At 39.9% G+C, this 14001-nt stretch overlaps 1 long non-coding RNA gene across 3 annotated transcripts in view; it reads left to right on the forward strand.

Annotated features, from left to right (window-relative positions):
- The first annotated feature begins 9996 nt into the window (after positions 1–9996).
- The window catches only part of LOC127382099 (uncharacterized), a 426409-nt gene continuing 422404 nt past the window's right edge, over positions 9997–14001 (forward strand). For all 3 annotated transcript variants that reach the window (XR_007888879.1, XR_007888878.1, XR_007888877.1), the window contains exons 1-2: positions 9997–10084; positions 10631–10798. This is a non-coding gene — a long non-coding RNA (uncharacterized LOC127382099). The remainder of the gene's footprint in view (positions 10085–10630; positions 10799–14001) is intronic.

Genomic DNA, 14001 nt, shown 5'->3' on the forward strand with positions numbered 1-14001 from the left:
TAGGGATTGCTTTGTGAGGTTACTCCAAATTAATTGTTAGGGAGCTGAATTAGCATCAGATGCTACCAAGGGATAAGTGCATAATTGTAATGAGTTTTTGTATTATGCCACTCGCGAACAATAAGGCAGTTCCTGGGAATAGAGCACTTCGTATGTCATGAGAAGGTGTCCACTATAAATAGAGGCTGGAATAAACTCAAGCTCTGGTAGTTTATTATTAGATGGAGGCTAGAGAAAGAACTGAAGAAGTTTCAGTATACTTAACAGAATGATTGTCACAATGGAAGGTGTTGTGAAAACTTTAAAAGAAGGGACAGTGTACTCCCTCCACCACCACCACCCCCCTCACCCTCCTTTGAAGGCTCTGTGTGTGTGTACATAAATCCAAAACATACAAATGTCCCAGTTGACGAGCTGTGTTGTGACAAGTCATCTCAGTTTGTGTCAATCATATTGCCTTATGCTATATTAAGTGACATACTGTAATGTGATTGATACAACATGAAATGACACATCATTGTGCAAAATATCATCTGGAAAATTTAAGAAACTACTGAGGAGAGGAAGCTGATCTTAGACTGTGGCCTTTCAAGTTTTGAGGCGGGAAAACTAAAGAAGTAAAAGAAACTCTCTGAATTAAACCTGCTGCTGCCATTGAGAACAAGGTCAAGTGTGCTCTACTACCTGAATCTTTTCATGGGTAATTAGTAGGTTAGTTCTAAAAACGCTCTTAGTCCTTGGGGTCTGACAAGTATCTGTGGGTCTGAATTGAATTTCTCTGAACCACTTGGCACATCATTAATCATTAGTGTATCTGCACCATACAAACAGGGCTGCAAGCTAAATGCAAGCATTTTCAGTTCAGGGGGAAAAAAAAAAAAAAAAGCCCCTTCAAAACAGAACCAAAACAGGCTGTACTTTCTCCATCTGGATTCTGCTTTCCTGCCACCTCCTCTCTATTCTTATTTTTTTGTATAGTGACTGAAATCTGAAATACTGAGATGTCTCTAGGCCCTATCACAAAGTCCTGTAGGGTCTGGAATGTCCTATTACAACAACTCTGAAACACAGTGGCACCAGTGGGATCACCAGTAAGTGCTGAAGGGCAGCTTCTCCTCAACAATGTGGAGAAGGGCTTGCTGATGTCTGGGCACTGCTGCGAGTGGGCACCTGGCTTGGAACTGGTGGGTGAGCACAGGCTGAGAGCTTCCTCCCTCCTACCTCTATGACACAACCCTTTGCTCTTACCACCTGTAGGCAGCTGGGCAAACTAATCTTGGGAACATGTGCTGATTGTATTGTGTTCTGCTGGCTGCTGGAGCAGTTGCTGAAGCCAAAATTTCCTGGAAATGGGAATTTCTCTGAAATGTGTTAGCTGGTAGAAGCAACTGGAGTGAACAGGTTGAAATGGTTCTTGTTAATTCAAGTAGTGCAGGATGTATCTGGCTGGCCCAGGTCAAATTTGTTTAGTGATCATTCCATCCAAGCATGAAACGAGACATGTAGAGTAGGGAGAAAGCAGGCATTTAAGCTCAGCACTGCTTTAAATGAACATTTCTGCAGCTCATGGCATGTCTTTAACCATCTCAGAGCACAAAAACAGTTAGTTGGGTCCTTTCTTGCTATTATTATAGGCTCATTGCAAAGAGATTTGGTCTTTGAATATAGTTGTATGGACAAAATTAGATGTCAGTTGAACCCATTTGTATGCTTGCAGGTTTCTGAGGCAAGTTGCCCATATTATTTTTATTCCTCATGTGACTGCTCTTGGTCCAGGTAGGATGTGCCTGGAGGGCAGAGGCTAGAGGTGTGGGTGTTGCAGTGTCATATAACTACCAGAATAGCAGTGTGAGGGTCTGCAAAATGCCAGATGTTTATCTAGAGCTTGCTAAAAAGCTTTCTTAGCTTGTAGTCAGCCCAGAGACATTCATCAGGTCAATTCTGCCGCTTCCTGATTCAAACTGGGTCGGAACTATGGCCTTCCCTAAGGTATATCACTACTGCTTTTCCTGCAAAGCAGAAAATGTTTACAGAGTTAGAGCATAGTCAAGGGTTACAAAAATGACCACAGTCAGATTTGCAGACAGGTTTGTAAGTTGGTGACTTTGATTCGTTATTGATGGTTGGCTTTGTCCAACACCAGGTACCAAGTAGCTAGATACTCCTGAAAATATTTACAAGTCCAAACAGTTAGCAGTTTCTAATTGAAAATTCATTTCTAATTTGATGCTGAATATTATAATTCCTCTGTTAAAAGCAAATAGAAAAAAAAAAAAGAAAAAAGAAAAAAAAAAGATTCTGTCATTGGGTGAAGGAGTGGGAAATAGACTGTGAGCAGTCCTGTGGCTGGAATTATTACCCGCAACTAGACAAAACGGAGCCTGGGAATACTATGTGGATAATTTTTGAACTTAGAGACTTAAATATACAGCCATTTTAGTTAAATAAATCCAATTTCACTGCAGATAATAAAAACAGAGAAAATCCCAAAGCAGGGGAGGTGCCACAACCATTTGAATTTGGAAGTAAGTGCAGTCTTTCTTATTTTATCCAAATCTCTTCTGAATTAACAGTTACTATTCTGTAAATGGTAATGTCTTCATGGTCAAAGCACTGTACAGTGTTTGCATTGATGTGTCATGTGATAATGCTAAATGTAGAAATTCATTAGTCATTCATTAGTCACTGCATTTGAACTGCGGTGTGCTACAGCCAGTTTCTCAGCTGCTCTAAACCGACAAATCTCAGTGAGCTGCAATGGAGTATTTTAGAAATGAGGCCTTAGTTTCTTTTTGTTTTGCTCATGCAGCATGTCTAGTGCTTTGTAGTAGCTACTCCTGTTTGCTTGGTAATCAGGTGCCCATATGAACTAATTTAATAAAGGGATAGTCCTTCATGATTTTCCTTCTCTGGATCTTAGTGCTCTTTTTCTGAATGGAGTTCAATTATTATTATAGCATATATTACTTGGGATCATTTTATTGCACAATCAATACACATCTGTATAATAAATATTGACGTTACTTTAATGTTCTACAATGCTCAGTATGTCAAGACTATTTCACTCGGAAGCCACCCATTACTGCTTGTTTCTAACATTTCCTGTCCATTCAATGTGAAAAAAATTGCTGCTCAAGCTTGTCTTCTGCCCCAGTTTCAAAAGATAAATGGAGGTAAGCACAGTGCTCTCAGATTAATGTGCTGGATAGGATGAATTGAGCTCCTTTCCTCTAACTCTTGCATGTGTCATTTGGTCTCATCGGTACCTTCTGTTTCTCCTTCCATTTTTTATCTCATCTGTAAGAATTGGTAGGTTTTGGGACTGTCTCTTCTACAGAGCACAGCACAACAGGGCTCAGATTTCAGTTATAATTCATCTAATGATGCTAATAACATGGGCTGCTGTGGGAGCAGTGATCAGTGTGTGTTAGAGCAGGCAACACCACACAGGCACGTGAAAGATGAGAGTTGAGAACAGTGAGGTTTTGTAACTTCTCTCTTGTATGTCTTCAAGAGCAGAGAAGCTAGAGGAGAGCTATACCATAAACCAGTCTTAGATGTTATTTTACCAGCAGCACAAACTATTACTTGTGAGAAAAATACAGTATCTTTTTTTTTTTTCTTGTCTTATTCAAATGCAACTGTTGGGTTTTCAGTGGGCGCTGGCAGTGGTATCTGGCTCAGCATCTTCAGTGAAACACATATGGCTAATCATACACTGGGTTACGGTTCTGTCTGTGTTGTGAAAGGCGTGGCGAGAGTACTTGACTGCGTTCAAGTTGAAAAAAATTGAGACACTTTTGGTGTTTCCCATCTGGGAGAATTTTGCCTTATTTGCCACCAAGTCGTCATAATATCTGTCTGGCATATGTACCATGTTAACACAGACATGTACATGTATCTGCATATATATAACAAAATACCTACATTCCACCTTTTCTATTGTACAGTATGGCAGCATGTCACTAACAAGTATAAAAAAACCCCATAATGTGTTTATGTGCAAACATGTATTTATGTCCATGAAAGGAAAAAGCCATTCAGATTGCCTGGACTTCCAGGTTGCCGGTTCCTGGCTTCTTGGGAATTGAAGTAATTGTGATGATTTAAGGGAGGTTTCTACAGTAACGGACTGAATGTTACAGAGAGTCGCCAAGTTGAAACTGGAGTTTCAAGTCTAGTGTATTTGAATTTGCTAGGTCATCACTGGAATCTTGGAAATACTGTTCCCAGGTGGCTGCTAGAGGAAATGCTGCAGTAATGCATTGGCACTGCAAGCCAAAGGAACACTTCTTGCTGAGTTGAGGATTTTGGAGTTTGTGATTTTACTGTTAAAGTTTCTAAAGTCTTTCCTGTACTGTGCCAGTGCTTAAGGTACAACATATCCCAGACAGCTGTTCCATCATTGCTTATAGTTGCTGGTTTTTCGTCGCAATTTTTATGTAGGCCATATTTAAACTGTGGACCTGATGTCTGTATGGGAGGGAACACTATTTTGTGTTATTATAACTCATTTTCCATACAATTTTTGTGCACAAAGTACTAGTAAGCTAATTATTAATTGTTGATACTGATGAAAATGTTTGTTAATAAGTTGGGGGTTCTGGGGGGGAAGAGTTACTAGTAATATCTGTGTAGTAAGGCACTTGTCACTGGAGACAAGAAAGCAAATGTTATTTCAGCTCTGACTATTTCAGACTGAAATCTCTCATTGTATACACTTACATGATAACTTTAACTGAAAAATTGCACAGGGGAGAACATCTACCCAAAACAATTCCAGTTATAGCTGATGAGTTCAAAGAGATGTGCATTTGTATCTCTATGTCCCTTATAAAACCCACACTCTGTCCTTTTAATAAGGCTTGGTTGAAAGACTACAAAGGTTGCTGGAGATTCCTGTGCTAACCAGGAAATGCCTCTTAAAGCACCTTGTTGATCTCATCCCTTGATCTGACATTCAACTAACAGCACGTGTCTCTGGCCTCCACTCTTGTGCTTAGTTAACTTTATTTGGCATTTTGACTGCCCCCAGCTTTTGTGATACCTAGTTCAAAGAGTTTGAAACATCATTACAGCATTTATTGCTACATTGGCATTTCCTTTTGCCCAAGTGACAAGCTGATAGGAAAGCTATCATATACAGTGTCAGGAAGTGCGTTTATTCAGTGTGCCACAGAGAAGCCCCAGGTCCCTTTTTTTTTCTCTTTTTAATGTGAAGATGCTCCACTGCAAGGATGATAATGTTATTCTCTGTTCCCAGAGAGACATTTTGAACTCAGTCCTCTTGAGTTGTAGCATTACATGTTTTTTTTTGTTTTCTAGGCAATGCTGATTGAATACTTCCTTTCTACCAAACTTTGCTAACAGTGGTGCTCAGAATCTGGGAAGGTATTTCTTTTATTCCAAGACAAGTGAAATTCCATGGACTATTTCTTCCTTCCTAAAAGCAAAGGCCAGCAGAGTTAATGTCACTTCTCAGCACCTGAAAAAGTGCTGACCCAGCTAGGGACACTGGGATTCAAAGCTGGGTCCTCAAGAGCAGATGGTTTAACAGGCTAGCCCATTAATCAGTTTTGCTTCCCCAAGCAGTATGTTGGATTTTTTTTTTTCTCCTTTTTTTGGCGATCAAGTGCTGGGTAAGAGAAATGTAACTTTTTTTTCCCACTCCTCAAGAGATGGCATCCAATGTACACATGCCATTATATTTCTGTTATTTATACTTACTGAACTAAAATGCAACAGATGCTTATGAGTGATTACAACTAAATTCTTTAGTAAATAGGTCAAACAAATCCCATACTTCTTCAAATGCTTTGAATGCTTCTCAGTGTGAAAACAGAATTTGTTTCAGGTGGACCGAATAATCCAGTCCTGGGATTTACTGGTAGTTACCAGAGGTAAAAAAAGAGTCAGCTATCAAAATCTTCAGCAGGTAGAGGAGTCCCAGAGCCTCTTAATACACATAACCTAAAATGAATTTCTTTCATTTCTGGTTAAGCCCCTGAATACTTGTATAAATGCTTGAAAAGGAATGAAAAGATATTGAAGGAAGAGAACATTTCTATTGCTCACTGTGAAGGATCTGTAACTGAATGGGAATGCATTCCTGCCAGGCTGCCAGTAGAAGTAAGCTCATGTGTGATAATTCCTTTACATTCACAGCCAGTAGCTCATGGACCCAAGGGATGAAATGATATTTTGATCTGCCTTTGTTCTCTCTAGCCCCTCTGCATGTGTTTGAATGCCTAGAAGCATGCTGTTCCAGGGCAAAGCAAGGTACTGCTGTGGAAACTTGTGTGAAGAGTGAGGAGTCTCATGTGAAATGCTGTTAAATAGTACTTTGGTTTTTTTTATTATTTACGTAAGGGTTTAGAGTTTGGGAAGGGCAATGAGTCAATGTTTGGGGTTTTTTTGAGTTGGTGACTCCCATCAGCTTCTCAGCATGTGCTGTCTATCCAGCCTGCCCATTTCTTGCAGCAGGGATACCTTCCCAGGAGTGAGAAAAATCTCAAGGATTGCCACATCTTTCCCCCTCTGCCAAAGCAGTAAGTAACATGTGAAGTACAAGGTGCAGGCATTCCAGTTAGTGCTATCTACCTTTATCTACCTGCTCAGGAGGAGCTACTTCCGACAGCTCAGCAAGCATCAGTGTGTTTTTTAAGTCAGTGATGATATAGACTGGATGGGTCTCTATGATTGTACAACCCTGTGCCACATTTATACTTTTAATCCACCCCCAGTGAAGCTTTTTGATGCAGGACAGTTTGTGTTGTAGCGACATGCATATTGCTGCTCACGTACTCCATCAAGATGCAAGTCACCCATCTGTCAGATAATGCAGATAAATGTTGTTAGCATCTCTCTGTGTTCCATAGAGTTGTGAGGTGGGCAAGAGTAGAGCTGTGCCACAGTGGAGTTATATTTATCTTCTGACAATAGTAATGAATAACATTGCTTCTGCAAAGAAGGTGGACAAGTAGCTTTTTGTGAAAGGGCCACACACCTCAAGAGTCTTGTCTGTCTTCTTGCACATGTGTGGAACTCAGCTCCTAGCTCAGGCGCCTGAAGTTAGATAGTAATTCTTTTGAGTGTAAATTGCATACAGAGTCCTTATTAGAGCCAGATACTGCACCCAGGTCTCCCAATCCCATGCGCATCAGTATCTGGCTGGTCTTTTATAACTAACCTTAGACTGAAGGGAGTTGTCATCTGAATGAATAGCCAGAGTTCATTTTTCAGAGTAACCCTGTGCTACTAGATGTAACTTCTGTCCAAAATTGTCAGTCTGATTGCCTAAGATGCTCAAGGTTTCATATATTGCTATTCATGACTGACTGACTGCTTGGGTCACTTGAATATTCAAAGTAGATGGAAAGTAACTCTCCAGTTGTATGCAGTTTTCTCATCACTGCAAGGCTGAGCTAAGGTACTCTAGGCTTCAGGCAATAAGTTGTATCAGGCCATATTATGTCTCAGGCCAAATCCTAATTGACTTCAGTAAAGATGTATCCCCTGTATCATAAGTTGGTTTGATGCAGAATATGTTTGAGGTTGTTTTGATCTCCTGTTTCATTTTGTTTCCATTTTTTTCCAGTCTTTTTTTGTGGTTTTATAGAGCAGAGATAAACTGTAAAAAGCTACTAAACCTGAAGCCTTCCAGACAGTCAGAGAGGGAAAAAAAAAAAAATAAAAAAAAAAATTAAGCAGATGGGGATTTTGGAAAAGTAGTGTCATTAGGATGGAAGAGAAGGAGTAGGAGAAAGTTTCTGGGATCTGAGTGCTACTTGATGCAAGTGCTGCTGGAGTTTTATCCCATTGTTAATTGTTTAAGTATTCCTTGACTTGGTGTTTTATCTAACATATGGATAAAATTAAGATTTTTATTTATTTATTTATTTATTTTGTATGAAGGACTTGGGGTAGAGATTAATTCCTTAGCACATGAAGTGCAAGAAGTACACTGTGTAGATTTAGACTTGGAGGTTCAGCTTGCAGAAGAAATGCAAACCTCCTGAGAAGAAGTAAGTAAATTGTGACCCTACTGAAGAGGTGTTCTAGGCAATGAGTGGATTTGCATGGGGCACCCCACCTCTTAGATCTTTGTAGGAGATTCTCTTTTTCTATGAAAATGAGTCCAAGCCTACATAAAGTAATAATCTCAATTTACCTGCTGAACACTAAACATTGCTGGCATGTGTAAACTCTTCCTTGGAGACTCCTTAGGAAAGGTTCTCATGTGAATGCCAAAATGGTAATCCAGCTGACATCAGGTGAGGATCTTTAAAAAAAAAGAAGAAAAAAAAAAAAAAGAGAGAGAGATTCAAGACTATTCACATAAAGCATTTTTAAAAAGCAATGTTGAAAGGCGAAGGGGGCTTTTCTATTGACTCGGATGACAGCAGACTCTTACTCTCAGTCTTTAGATGGCTTGAAGCCTTTGCCAAGAATGTCCTAGAATATCATTCCCACTTCATTATGAAGTGGGCTTTGCAACACTGCGATGCCATGGTGGAGACTGTTTCCTCTCACAGTCCCTTCTAAGCTGAGATTGTGAAGAAACTAGGCAGAAATCTCAATTTGGGTCAAATGGCCTGTGTAATTTTAATATTACAATAGATTGTAGAAAACCATATACTAATGACTTTATATTTCCTTGACTCGAAGACAGGAAAAGATTATTTGAATTTGAAATACGGCATGAAATATTCCCAATAGCTGTCCTAAATAAACATGAGAATGTTTTCATTACCTTTTCACCTGTAGCAGATTAAAGTGCTCCTTAGCCATTGGCCATGAGTGAAACCAAGATCAATCTCTATAATTCTACGAGCCATCGTATAAATATGTTCTGTGTTTTTATACATTAATCACAGAAGATTATGAGGCACATGGCATATTGTGCATATTTCTTGCAAACAAAATAGAACTGTCTGCAGTTCTCATTCCAAAATTATGGAATGGACTGAATAATAAAAAAAACATACAGAGAAATCTGCTATTTCAGGACAGCTGTTCAGTATTTTTGGACACTTTTGACACTTTTTTTACAAAAATAAAGTGAGGTGGGTGGGTTTTTTTGCCTTTTTTTTTTTTTTAACTAGAAATACTGAGCCAAATTCATTAAGGGGATAATTTCAATTCACAAAATAGATCATTTCCTTTCTTCCCAAATCTTGCTGACCAAACAACATTCCTTATTGCTATTCCCCAGACTTTTGTTTTTTTGAGTTTCCACATCCAGGCTCAGCATTAATATCCCGTTCTCAGACGGCAAGGAAGAAGAAAACAGCTTGCTACAGTTATAACACTGTGTGCTGTGACTCTCTGTGCTCTCTAAATCCATCACTTCAGACACCTCTGTGGTGGGTGGATGGTGACCATTGTACTGAAAGGAACCTTGTTGGTAACACAAGCAAGTTGTGCACTGTCATACAATATGTGGGGAAGATCAGTAGAGGAGATAATTAGTATAAATCATTGTGGTTCAGGTTTGAATCTAGCCTCAAATAAGTGAACTTTTTTTTTTTTTAGATTAATCTGTAAGTATGCATACTAATCAGTATAGTTTCTTGAAGGAGTTTTAGTTTGTGCTTAGAAATGGTCTCGAGGGGCTTGTGTGCTCACATCTACTTTGACAGTTTGTGTCACTGTTTTGATGACGATATTGGGCATGTTGACTTACCTGTTTCTCTCTTATTCTCTGTTGTGTTTAGAGTTTTATCAGTTCAGACAAGACAGGGACTCCTCCTTACTCTGTGCAAGAGAGAGGAGCTGAAAGATCATATTCCTGAGAAGAGGCGTGCTTAGAAAGGAATTTTAGCAGTCTGAGGGCAACATCAGTTAAGAGAGTCAAAACATGTGCTTGCAGAGATCTTGTAACCTTAGAGCTAAAAGAAAGCGGTGTCAGCTTTCTGCTGTGTAGTAGGATCTAATGCCATGGGAGAATAAACTCTTAACTGAGATGTGAGGCCCTGTGAGGATCCAAGTCATACTGTAGGCAGGAGGGCAAGGAAAGAGAAGGATGAGATCAGGAAAGTAGGAGTGAAAGGCTTGAGAAAATCTCTACCAGGAGAGCAAGGAGGTATGGTGATTTTCTTCCACTGGCCAGTAGCTTGTTCTTCGTCTCTCCCTAATTTCTCTGTCACATGCCACCTGCTCATTACCTTAACTGGCAGACAGTTATGCTACATTGCACTACTGTACTGTCAACAGTATCTGGGATATTAAGATTACCCCAGTGCTTTTATGAACTAAATCTTGGAAGATGAAGTACATCTCCATTATTGGAATGTGCCTCATACAGCTTCTAACAGAATGCTTTTAGGATCAGATAATTAAGCAATATGGAAATACATGTTTAAAGGAAAAAGTATATGTAAGGTTGTTGAGTTACAGTGTGGCTTTCTTTGTGCCCAGTTCTGCAAGATAGTAAAACTATTTAAGTACTCCCTGCTCCCTTCAGGTCATGGGAAGTTGAGGGTACTCAGCACCTTTGAGCATCTGGCTTTAGCAGCTGGAATAGCACACTGTATGATTTCTTCTTTCCCTGGTTCATAATGTTGCTGTGGGACTTGGACAGGGACATTTGTACAGAAGTCCTTGACAGCTGTTTTTTTTTTTTCCTTAGAAAAGCACATTGAAGGTACACAGTCCAGTTCCTTGCTTGCAGACTGCCTCAGTGCCAAAAGAGCTTCTCGAAGTAGCTGAAAGGTGACTACTACCAAGTGCCTCTGATTATTGGTTTTGGCATTCAATTTTATCATTAAACCCTCTTGGAAAACTGAGCCTTCTTTTGGTAAGTGCTCTTTTGCATCCCATCAGAGGCCTCCCTGTTCTTTGAAGGTTTTGGATACAAAGCAGAAATATATATATAAGGGCTGAAAGAGAGTTGTTGCTGCTGATGGAAATCTACAAGCCAGAAGGCTTGTTTGGTATTGCCATAATAGAATAGAAAGCCTGTGACAAAGCGATTGTGTTGAGTTGTAATTTCATGAGTTTCCGACAAATAATACTTCTTTTGCACAATAAAGTTTTCTCTGTTAGTTAAGGAATGGCAAATGTTACGGACTACTGGAATTGAAGCACTGCAGGAAAAAACAACTTAAGCACAAAAGAAGAAAACTTTGTCTGGTGTGTGTGATAAGGCTTGAGGAATAGATGAGACGAAATTGCAGAGGACTTCAACTCCTAATGCTACACAAAACAGGGATGAGGAGGAGAATTATAGCAGGATGAGAATAACATAGACCGGTCACAGTGTGCTCTTCAGGACCTGGAATTAAAAAATAATCCTTGCTGCATAGCAACCTTTCCAGTAGGAATGGTGGGTGCGGGCTTTCTTCACAGTCATGTTCTATCATTTATTGCTGCCTCCAGAGCAAAACCACATTATAGTGAAGTCAAATGTGGCTTTGCAGATGTCTTGAGATGACTTTCCTTATTCATGAGACTGTATCAAGTTCAGATGCAAACTAGAGCTACAGGAGAAAGAAATTGCATGAATAAAATGAAGATCTGGTGAGAATAATGGGCTTGCCCAGAGAGGATTTTGTGGTGTTGACACTGGTTCTGGCCATAATGTTGTGTTACACTCTAGTTTCCTTGCCTTTGTACTAAAGTCCTGTTTCTGTGTGACTTGAGATATCTTAGGCATGTTGTAAATATGTTTGAAAAGTGTACAAGCACACCTGCAGGAAGTATTCAAGGTAAGCTACAGTGATGGGCAATTCACAACACAGATTAATCCTAGCCCTTATAAGCTCTTTAGATACCAATTTTTAATATTAACCATGAATAAAAAGTAGTTTATGATATTTGCTTTTTATTCTCATTTTAAAATAACATTAGCTTCTTTTACAAACTGTCACCCCCAGTCACAGACAGCCATTTGGTTTGGCCAGAGTGTTTTGCTGGTGTATACCAAGGTGTTTTGCCTTAGGGAGATTTTATTAGAGGGTGGTATCTTTCTGACATCTGTTTCATTGAGTATCAATTTAACATCTGCCATATTACCATCAGAAGGGTAGGAGGAGTGGAAGGAACCCAGTTTTCCATCTAAACTAATAATGCATTTTTGCCCTTAAAAATCTAATGATCTAATTCAGTGCTTTGTCCTTGTGATCTGAGCACCTCAGCAAAGACATTTTTCTCTTGTAAAATCATTTTGTCCACCTGTATGTCCTTGAGAAAGGCTTTAAAACCCAGGGCTACCACATCAGATGAGAGCTGTGTATTACATCATTGGCCTGTCCCAGCTGCTTTTTGTGTCCAACTCCAACTTGTCCTGAGCGAGACATCTATCATGTTGCAGAGAATTCCTGGCTTCAGCATGTCAGACAGTGCCAGTTATAATTATAGCCATTAAGGTCCACACCAAAGGGGTTAAAAGGAGATGCTGTAAACTTGGACAACCTTGCTGCTGTTTCTGAGGGCTAGATTTATTCTCTGGACTGCTTCAGTCTCCCTCCAGGGAGTTCATTGTGTAAGTCAGTATGACAGATTTATCCATGCTCACAGAGACGGTGGCTGTTTTCTCACTAGACAGGTGGAAGGAGAAAGCAGCATAAAGACAGCTGCCAGCTGAGAGGTCACAGTTGAACTCATGCCATGGAACGGTCATAAATTATATATCTTCCAAAGAGTTACAGCTTCTGCTCTTATTTCTGTCTTGTCCTAAATTTCTCAGCTGCACTTCTATTTATTTTAGACATGTCATTATTGTCTGCAAAGGTCGCTGAGTGATTACTGGCCAGAATTTCACCTGAAGAATGCAGGCTGTACCTCCTAGCCACTTATAACTAAGGTTTCACACCCTGAGTCTGAATTCTCCCTGTTGTCCTCCCTGCACTTGCAGTATTTGTTTGATGCATCCAATTGGACTTGACATCAACTTACTTTAATGGCCTTAATTCATGTGCTGATCGAGAGCATTATCAAAACTGTCTGCAGCAAAGTAAAGCCACTTACTCGATGGTCACTGGGGGAAATGCTGTAGCTGATGTGACTGGATATGCTCATTGAAAGGCCACAGCAACCGTTGGAGCTTTTCAAAAGTCTGTTCTTGAAGTTAGTGGGATTATGCCCTCTGCATGTAATCCTGCATGATGACAAATGTTTCTGTGTGGTGCAGAGCACTGAAATCTTTGCTAGGAGCGGAAGGAAGCATGTAGAGGCTAGGTTTCAACCTGTATAGGTAAGTGTAGCTCCTTTGAGGAACTGGCACTCAGCATCTTGCCTGATTGTGCTCTTCAATTGATAATATTTTTTATTTTCTTGGTAGCAACTGTGTATATCCTTCAGTATTTACCACCTTTGAATACTTGCACACTAAATTTAGAATAGCGATTCTAAACTTCTACGAGTAGCAGCTGCCCCATTGCTGCTCCAAGTACTGTCTATTATTAGTGTAGCCAAATTCCTCACAAATTCTTTTAAGAACTCTCCACAAGGCCTGACTCTGTCTTTGCTTAAGTGCATGTCATTGACACCATCTCCCTCCAACATTAGTCCTTCTACAGCTCTGTTTGCTCTTTCCATTTGTATGATATACGTGCTGTAGGCCCAGTTTAATTACTGCCTCTTAGCTAGAGCAATAGCACATGGACTTGGATGTTTGTGAGCAATTCTGCTGGCGTCAATGGAACAGTCATGTGCTTAAAGCAGGGCTGGTGCCTGCGAGGCCAAGTCTTTTAGGGTCTGTAGCTTTTACAGACTGAGGTCATGGATTTTGCAATTTCATATGGATTCCCTTTGTCTTTGGTAAGGCTTCTGTTTTCTAGAACTGTTAAAAAAAATCCAGTTTAAAGGTAGAAATGCATACTGAGAGCAGTACCAAGTACTACAGCCACAAGTGGGGATTTGAGATATGCTATGGGGAAACATGGTGGCAACACAGCTCCTCAGGAATATTCCCTTGCAGGTACCTTTTCTGTCACAAGCTAAGTATGCAAAAAGCAGGTGGTGGAAAGGAAATGGGACAAGCAAGAAGGAAGCAAAGAA

The sequence above is a fragment of the Apus apus genome, chromosome 3, assembly GCF_020740795.1.
Source record: "Apus apus isolate bApuApu2 chromosome 3, bApuApu2.pri.cur, whole genome shotgun sequence".
NCBI lineage: Eukaryota > Metazoa > Chordata > Aves > Apodiformes > Apodidae > Apus > Apus apus.